Below are 9,099 nucleotides of genomic sequence, written 5' to 3' on the forward strand. Positions count from 1 at the left end.
GGAGGATCCCACGTGCCGCGGAGCGGCTGGGTCCGTGAGCCATGGCCGCTGAGCCTGCGCGTCCGGAGCCTGTGCTCCGCAATGGGAGAGGTCACAACAGTGAGAGGCCCACATAACGCAAAAAAAAAAAGTCACTAGGCTGAGGTGTCCTTAAGCTCTCCAGAGTAGTAAACACCAAGCAGATCAATCTAAACTGAAGTAAAGATAAATAAACAAGGCTATGTGAGTGGACAGAAGTATGGCAAATTAGTTTCATTCTGTACTGATTTTGGATAATGCATTTAGGTTGTTAGTCTGAAGGACACTTGAAAGAAGATGAGCTTGGAGCTATGTTTTATTTCAAGAAAGAGAACCATGAGTTATTGTTGACTGTTTCTTAAAGTCGTATAGCAATAATTTCCAAGTTCTTAGCCTCCTTGCTAAAAACATGGAAAACAAAATTGAAAGCACTGTTTTGTCTTATATTCAACAAAATGGTAATGAAGCTATACCTGGGGTCAAGCATCTAATTCTGCCCCAAAACCTTAAAAAAGAGCCTAGTCAGTACACCAGGTGAGAGAAAAGAGCAACTAAAATAAATCAAACAGATTCCCTAAGAAGAAAGTTGCTTTAAAAATAGGAGTAAAGGGCTTCCCTGGTGGCGTAGTGGTTGAGAGTCTGCCTGTTGATGCAGGGGACATGGGTTTGTGCCCCAGTCCGGGAAGATCCCACATTCCGCGGAGCGGCTAGGCCCGTGAGCCATCACCGCTGAGCCTGTGCGTCCGGAGCCTGTGTTCCGCAACGGGAGAGGCCACAACAGTGAGAGGCCCACGTACTTCAAAAAAGAAAAAAAAAAAAAAAAAAGGAGTAAATTAGTGGATATTTGGAGGAAATTCTTATTTACCTTTCTGAAGTTTATGTCATAGAGGGCAATTATAATATTCAAAAACACTTCATTTTCAACAAACATTTTATTGGGAGGACACTATATTCAGATACTATGCTCCACACTAGAGTTTAAAGTAACACATAGAATTCACAGCCATTGTCAGAGAATACCAGACCAGATGAATCTTTTGTCCAACTCAGCACAGCTTTTCTTGTGTTCTTTATAAATTGGCATCTGGTTTATAGTGCAGTCTCTTGGGTTTGGTTGATATGTGTTGGTTGCTAGAGACCAATCAACCATGGTGAACCTGCAATCAAGTTCTTCAAGCTGCAAATTTTTAGGACTGGACTCTTCATACCACCCAGAGGATAAAGTGAAGTTATTACTATTAATAACCTTCTCATTAATGTTGAGTTGTTTATCTGGGTCTTACAGACACCATCCTTCTCTGTGTTCTCAGCATTTCTTCTGAGCTAGGAAAATAAAGACAGTCCCTGTATGACTGAGTTATGTTCCCAAAAGTTGACTTCTTAGTTGTTTGAAACTGAAAATGCATTTTCCCCAGAGAAACAATGTGACAAATACTGGTAGGTCCTCAGGCCGACTGTTAGAAGCCCATTTAGGCCACAAGCAGCTTGACTATGAGACGATGAGAACTGTGACCTACTGCATTGTTTCCATGGGAAAATGTGCCCCAGCAGCAGAATGAGGACTTCCTTCCTCCCCCACTTCCTACCTCCATGAGCAGAAGCCAGTGTGTTTACTACAGAAAATGCAGCTCCTGTCTGCGGGCAGCTGGGCACTGTAGCAGCCTTGGATGCCTGATCCACGGGGCAGAGATACTCTTTCACCTCTCCTGACCTAACACTGTCAGTGGAGACAGTGGGGTCAGGTGTGGAGTCCTTCCCTGATCCACCATCTCCGGAGCAGGGCTGTTGGGATTCTTTGGCGGGGGTGGGGTGGGGGGTTCAAAGCTGGCTACATAATTTCTGGGGCCTCTTATTCAAAAAGTAGAAAAAAATGGATGGAGCTAAAGGTACCAAAATATAAAGCCTTTTCCCTTTCTTCTGGTCTCTCTCTCTTGACTTACGGTGTTTAATTTAGATAGTCAATAATCATAACTAATATTTTAAGTAAGGAAAAATTAAAAATTTAAGTTGTCAGCATGACTTTTATAATTAATTTTTATATTGTAAGATGCAAATATAGTTTGAAATACAAATGAGTATTTAACTCCTATGTGAAATCACCAAAATGACACAATTTCTACGTTGCAGCTCCTACATGCATATATATTTTGTTCTCACCAGAGCAGTGGAAAACACTGCAGAAAACTAACTTAATCATTATTATTTCATTTCTTGATACACACATTCAACCAACACTCTCTACCTTTGACTTACTGAGGAGTAAATAAGGGCTGAAAGGATAAAAGAAATGTTTTGGCCTAGGCTGTTGGCTAATGTGGGGAAGTAACACAAAAAAGGATGCGATAAGGTTCCTTGATCATTTGTGCTTCCTAGAACGCCATTGCCTTCTTTCTGCGTTTGAAGCAAGTTCTGGTTCCAGTGGAAAGCATGGCCTCTCAGAGCTATCAGCACCCCCAGTTACTCAGTTGTAGATGTAACAAACCTTATACTCACTTGCTTTGTTTCACTGAATTCCAATGCCTTGTGGGTCCACTAGAATTCTGTGCTTATGGGGCCCTAAGAAAGCTATATGTGAATGGGGTGGCAAGGAACAGTGGACACCCATTGCGCCTCTCTTCTGCTCACATGCATACTCTATTGTCCCATCCAAATGCACTACAAAACATGAGTTCAAAGATAAACTTATTAGGAATTTCAAGATGGCAATAGTAGAGTATTAAACCAAGCATGGGGTGTTTCTGAGCGTAATGCCCTGGATATGGGGTGGGGTGGAGGCCAAAGGTGGGGGAGGTCTCTGGTAGCCTAGGGTAGGAATTCACAGGGATAGAGCTACACAGGATGGGCAGATGGATCTTAAGCCTCCTGAGGGTCTAGAAACAGTGAAGGCTTCAGTCAAGACTCCAGAGGTGGGATTTTCCTGGTGTGCAGTGGTTAAGAATCCACCTGCCAATGCAGGGGACACGGGTTTGATCCCTGGTCTGGGAAGATCCCATATGCTGCAGAGCAACTAAGCCCGTGTGCTACAACTACTGAGCCTGCTCTCTAGAGCCCACAAGCCACAACTACTGAGCCTATGTGCTGAAACTACTGAAGCCCATGTGCCTAGAGCCTGTGCCCTGCAACAAGAGAAGCCACCACAATGAGAAGCCCGTGCACCACAATGAAGAATAGCCCCTGCTCGCCGCAACTAAAGGAAGACCGCACACAGCAACAAAGACCCAATGCAGCCATAAATAAACAAACAAACAAACAAACAAAAGACTTGAGGTGGGTACTGGTCTCTGGGGATGACATCTTCAGGGAAGGTTCTTCCAGTGGTGGTAACTTCCAGCTGGCAAAATATGTCAAATAGAAGGAGATCACATTGTGGAAGATAGACCTACTGCACCATATTATATACTGGTTGATAACTTGAGCACTCAGAATGACCAATGTAAACACACCTTCAGCATGTTTACTTAGAGTTACAGATAGTGATTACCTTCTTCCCCAAATGACAGATAGCTTGACTATTTTGGAGTACAAAAAGGAGGGGAATGACCTGGTGTACTGAAAGCTGCTTTGCCCCCACAACTCAAAATATTTATCACTCTGTGGATGGGCTAAGGAACACCTTGTCTAATCTTTTATTTGCATTGGTCATGTGCTGGAGGCCCAGGTTGTTCTCAAAAACTGAGGATGTTTATAGAAGACTATGGTCTCAAGCGTTCAAGTTTCAAAAATACGGACTATCTCCAGAACTCAGGAGCATCTGTTCTCCTCATGCTAATGGGGCTCTCAAGATAGGAGGAGGATGGACAGAGTGTAAATAAGAAAGCCTTTGGACCATATTTCCCTAAAGCCAAGAGTGTCACCATCTCTCTGCTCCTCTTAAAAAGTATGCGCGTGGGTGTGTGTGTGGCAGGGGGGAGCTACAACTATTTTATTAGTCGTTTAATTCTACCATTTCTACAAATTTATCCAACTTCCACAAAATACTGACTTTCAAGGCAGATAAATTACAGGGAGGATCCTTTGATTACTTGCTATTTTTGTAAAATTACCCCAATAGGTATTTCCCAGTACATTTACGTATTTAGTTATATAATCATTATTCAAAAAGTAAGTGTAGGGACTTCCCTGGTGGTGAGGTGGTTAAGGACCCGCCTGCCAGTGCAGGAGACACGGGAAGATCCTGTCTGGCAAGATCCCACATGCCTCGGAGCCTGTGCACCACAACTACTGAGCCTGCGCTCTAGAGCTCGCGCGGAGAAGCATGCGCGCCGCAATGAACAGTTGCCCCTGCTTGCCTCAACTAGAGAAAGCTCGTGCACAGCAACAAAGACCCACGCAGCCAAAAATAAATAAATAACTAAAAAGTACGTGTACAGATTGTTTCAGACATTTTGTTACAAGGAAAGCCAGGTTTTGTCTAAAAAATTTAAGTAGTTTATTGCAGCTTTCCTACAAAATCCTATTTACCATAGCCTAAGAGAATGAAATAATGTTTACAAAGTGTTTACCTGAAACACGTTACTTGATAAATGCTATTACCATTCTCCCAAGGAGTAAGCTCTTTGCTGCCCCATCACGTTAAACGTAGGACCCCGATCTTCATCTACAGGTGCCTCTCGCTTCAAAAAACCTTCACGTCATCTGCCTCTCATTGAACTTTACATACAGCTTCACTGGATCTTGACTGAAAACATTCTCTTCATAATCTTTAACTACAGTCAATCCTCATTATTCGCAGACTGCTTGCGAATTTGCCTACTTGCTAAAATTTATTTGTAACCCCTAAATCAATAATCACAGCATTTCTGACATGCAGAGTGGTGAAAAAATTGTTGCCCTCTGTGTATGTTCCCGTTGAGGTTGAACGAGGCAACACTCTGCCTTCTTGTTTCAACTCTCATATAATAAATAAATGTCCTTTCTGTGGTCTAGTTAGCACCATGTTTTTTGCATTTTTTGCTTTCTTGTTGGTGATTTAGCTGTTTAAAATGGTCCCCAAGCATAGTTCTGATGTGCTGGCTATAAATGTAAGCTGTGATATGCCTTTCGGAGAAAATATGTGTTAGATAAGCTTCATTCAGCATGAGTTACAGTGCTATTGGTCAGAGTTCAGTGTTAATGAATCAACAACATATATTAAATAAGATGTCTTTAAATAGAAGCACACATAAAACAAGGTTATGTATTGACTGGTTGGTGAAAACATGACCAGAGGTTTGCAGGAAACTAATCCTGTATTTCCCTTAGAAGCAATGGGTCAGCAGTTACTAATTCAGTGCTCAAAGTGACCTTATAGTACATAACTACCACAAACAACAAGAATCAACTGTACTTGGCAACCAATTTCTTCAGTGGAAAGTTCTTTTGTTTACGAATCAAATTACAATGTGTTCTTTTAGAAACCATGTCTAGGAAAGCAATCATTTAAAATTGAGAGTATAAACATCGACACATAGAAGCTTCTATCAATAGTTAGAAAAGACCTCGGATGTTATCATCTCTTTGCAGGTCCCTCCTCCTCCCAGCAATTTCTTTTATAGCATCCCTGACAGGTGGCCATTGTTTTCTGACTGAATGCTTCCAGTGATGTAGCGCTCACTTCACCAGGAGGTCCTGTCCACTGTAGCTCAGTTCCAATATCCAAAACTGTCCTTTCTTACACTGAGTCAAAATCTTTCTCTCTGTAATAGCCCTCCTGGTGGTCTTAGATTTGAACTCCATTGCAACATGGAATAAATCTACTCTCTTCTCTGCATAACAACCCTTCAGCAAATTGCTTTTCTGCAGGTTAAGCAGATCCAATTCCCTCATCTTTTCTTCAGAGAAAAAATGGTTTCCACACTCTTCCTAGATGTCTCTTCCTAATGAATTCTGATTTGTTATGCAAGGTAGCTCTTTTTATGTGGTATCTATATTTGAACACATGAGTTCAGAAATCCTGAGCTGAATAGCATAGGTCTGGTGCCCCCGTGACCTGAACACTGTTTTGCATTAACACAGTCTACATTTTGTTAGTTGTTTGGTGACAGCTCACACTGCATGAATATCTGTAACTTATAGTTACATTATCAGGTCAAGCCGTTCCCCAAATTCTGGCCCCTTTCAAATGATTTTTCTGAACAAAGATACTATACTTTATATTTATTGCAGCCAAATCTCATCTTCTTTAAAAGAAAAATCATGATTTTGAATAACTATTCTGCCATCATACTCTGATCTGAGTTCTATATCTTCCTCAAATTTGATATCTTAACTCAAAACATTGATAAAAATATTGCTAAGGTCTGGACAAAGGAGGACAAATCTGCATTGCTCTTCTTGAGAATTTGAGGCTTCAAGATTAATGTCACTCCAGTAATTAGCACTCTTTGAATCAATTCTCTGCAGTTATCTAAACCCATATTTCTCAATCTTATCCACAAAAGTGTCTTGATTTTTGAAATTACCAACATCTTTGTTTAGTAATGTAATAATCCTATCAGGAAAGGAAGTGGTATTTCTTTGTCATGATTTACTTGACAAGAATCCATGATGATTCCTATTAACTGTTACATTTTCCCTAACATATCGTGTTCAGTGATTTACATTAGAAAATTTCCAGGAATTGGCATCAAGCTTAGTGGTCTTATTTCTAAAATCTGCTTTTCCCTTCATCTTGAAAATCAAGATATTGACAGTTTATTTTCATGGGAAGATGGTCATCAGAATGGAAAAAGATAAAACAAGTAGTCTAATGAGGGAATTTAAACTCAAATAGGCATAATGGGAGCAACTGGGTAATTCAAGACATTCCCCTCATGGAGTTCAGTTGATCTGGCTCCAAGAATATCACTTGTATTGTCACCCACTTTCTGTGCCCAATCGAGACACATTCTCTCACTTTCTCTCATGCTTAAACCAGAGTTTGGATTGGGTTTTCTGCCACTGTAACAAAAAGAATTCTGACTTATACAGGAAAGGGCTCCTTAAAGGACATTAGAGTATTGTTACCAGTGTAAAGCAGACTGGATACAGAGCAGGAAACAACAATGGATCCTCCTGCCCTCTTCCTGTTGCCAACCTCTTGCTCATCTAATCTACCCTTCCCATTCATAGCAGAATTATCACTATAAAATACTAGGTGAATCATCTAAATTCCTCTCCTTCTGCCTTTAGCATAAATCCAAAAGTTCTGGCATCCAAATAAGGCTTTCTCAACTGGTGCTAACTTGCCTTCATTCCCCCAGGCCTGTCAGACTTTTTACCAAAGTGTGCCCAGCACATTCATGCCTTTGTACACTCTGCCCTCTCATCCTGAAATTTCTTTTTTCCTCATACTTCCTGATGGAATCAAGCCCAGCTCAAATGCTCTGTCTTCTTGTTGGAACTTTCCTGATGTTCCCAGTCCTTTATCAATTGTTCCTTCCAAAAAGAGCAGGTAATTTGCATCTCTGTTCAGGACACACTAATCTCAAGCTGCCTTATGGTGTACTTTAGCTGTTCCTTTCCTGCATTCTTCCACTACAACGGTGGCTTTCAAACTCTTTTTAATAATAACACAGCTCATAGCAATAATGAGCAATAAACAGTGCCATTGTAATCCAACTTTTACACATTTATAGATACCTTATAGTTTAACAATTTTAAGAAGTACTTCCTCCATTTTAATATCTCTGAGATCAGGATGTAGCAACAGGGTATCATTATTTTGATAGTTTTCGCTTTCTTCATAGTACATAAAATAATGGTCTGTCATAATTGATGACATTTTAGATTTATTGGAATATGATACATAACCAAAAGTTTCACAAAAGTGTTTACCCTTTGTTATAGACTATGGTCTCTAGTTTGGTTTTTTTTTCTCTATTTCATTAAGGAAAAAATGCAGATCATAATCCACCAAAATGATTTCACTGTGTATGGCAGTTTGAAAAACTGAGAACTTAAGACTATTTACAGCCGCACAATAGGATTAAGAACTAAAACCCGACTACCTAAACATGACTTTACAACCCTAACATCTGCATAAACATGACTTCAATTCCAAGAAATTCTTGCCTGAAAAAATGAAGTTGCAAGTAACTTTATTGCAGTTTCAAGAACTTCCTCAAAGTCCATTTAACTGAACAACAGACTACAACCGACCTAGCCTTCAGGGTAAACAGCCCCTCCTCAACAAAATTACTCTTGCGTTTATCAAACCATTGTTGACTTTTCTAGGTTTGCTTCAAAACTCTCCCCCTCGTGTCTACTAATCCTAAAAGATTATATAACAAATTTAGTCCCATCTCAATCATGCTTTCATTGAAAGACCTGTCTTAAATTAATCCTGACCCTCTGAAACCATCCCACTCTTGACTTCCCTCTTTGAGATGCTACTAAGACTGTCAACACAGTGGTTTCTCTTACCTCCTGTAAGGAATACATTTGGCTTTGCTTGATCAACAGGTTATTTTGGTGGTCTTTGACGGAAGTTAAGAGCTGACGCATTATAACCTCCTTGAGCGAAGGCACAGTACTTATCCTCTACCCCCTCCTCCTAGTGATCAAAGATTGATGGATGAGGGAGGAAAGGTGTCTTAGGAATCTCAGGGGAGCCTAGAGCAGGGGCAGCAGGGATGTACAATGGCCACAGGGAAGGAGCTCTTGTTGTAGAAAGGCTGCATCCAGAAATAAGAAATCCTGTGGTTAGGACAACCTTCCCCTTTCTCTTGGTTTTATCTACTCACTGTGCCCTCCACACCTGGTATTCAGATGGTATTGTTTTAAATATAAAACATTCAAACTCTATCCCAACCACTTAATTTCAAGCCACTATGTTACCTTTGAAGTGGTCTTTGCCTGTGCTTGAAGCTTGAGGATGCGCATAATAATGGATAAAGGGCTGCCAAACGTTTGGTTCTCATCAGGAATGCTGAATAATTCATTGAAAAAATATGTTGACCTGCGTCTCTAATTTTATAAATACCTACATACAATTCACATAAACACTAGAAGGCTTCTCGGATTCAGTAAGCCATGATGGATAGAATAAGCTTGCTTTTCGTCCAAGTGAGCCCAAGAAGGCACCAATCTACGTTTCCCACTTATCTCACAGTACATTCCTGC

The sequence above is a fragment of the Lipotes vexillifer genome, unplaced genomic scaffold (genome assembly GCF_000442215.2).
Source record: "Lipotes vexillifer unplaced genomic scaffold, Lipotes_vexillifer_v1.1 scaffold268, whole genome shotgun sequence".
Taxonomy (NCBI): domain Eukaryota; kingdom Metazoa; phylum Chordata; class Mammalia; order Artiodactyla; family Lipotidae; genus Lipotes; species Lipotes vexillifer.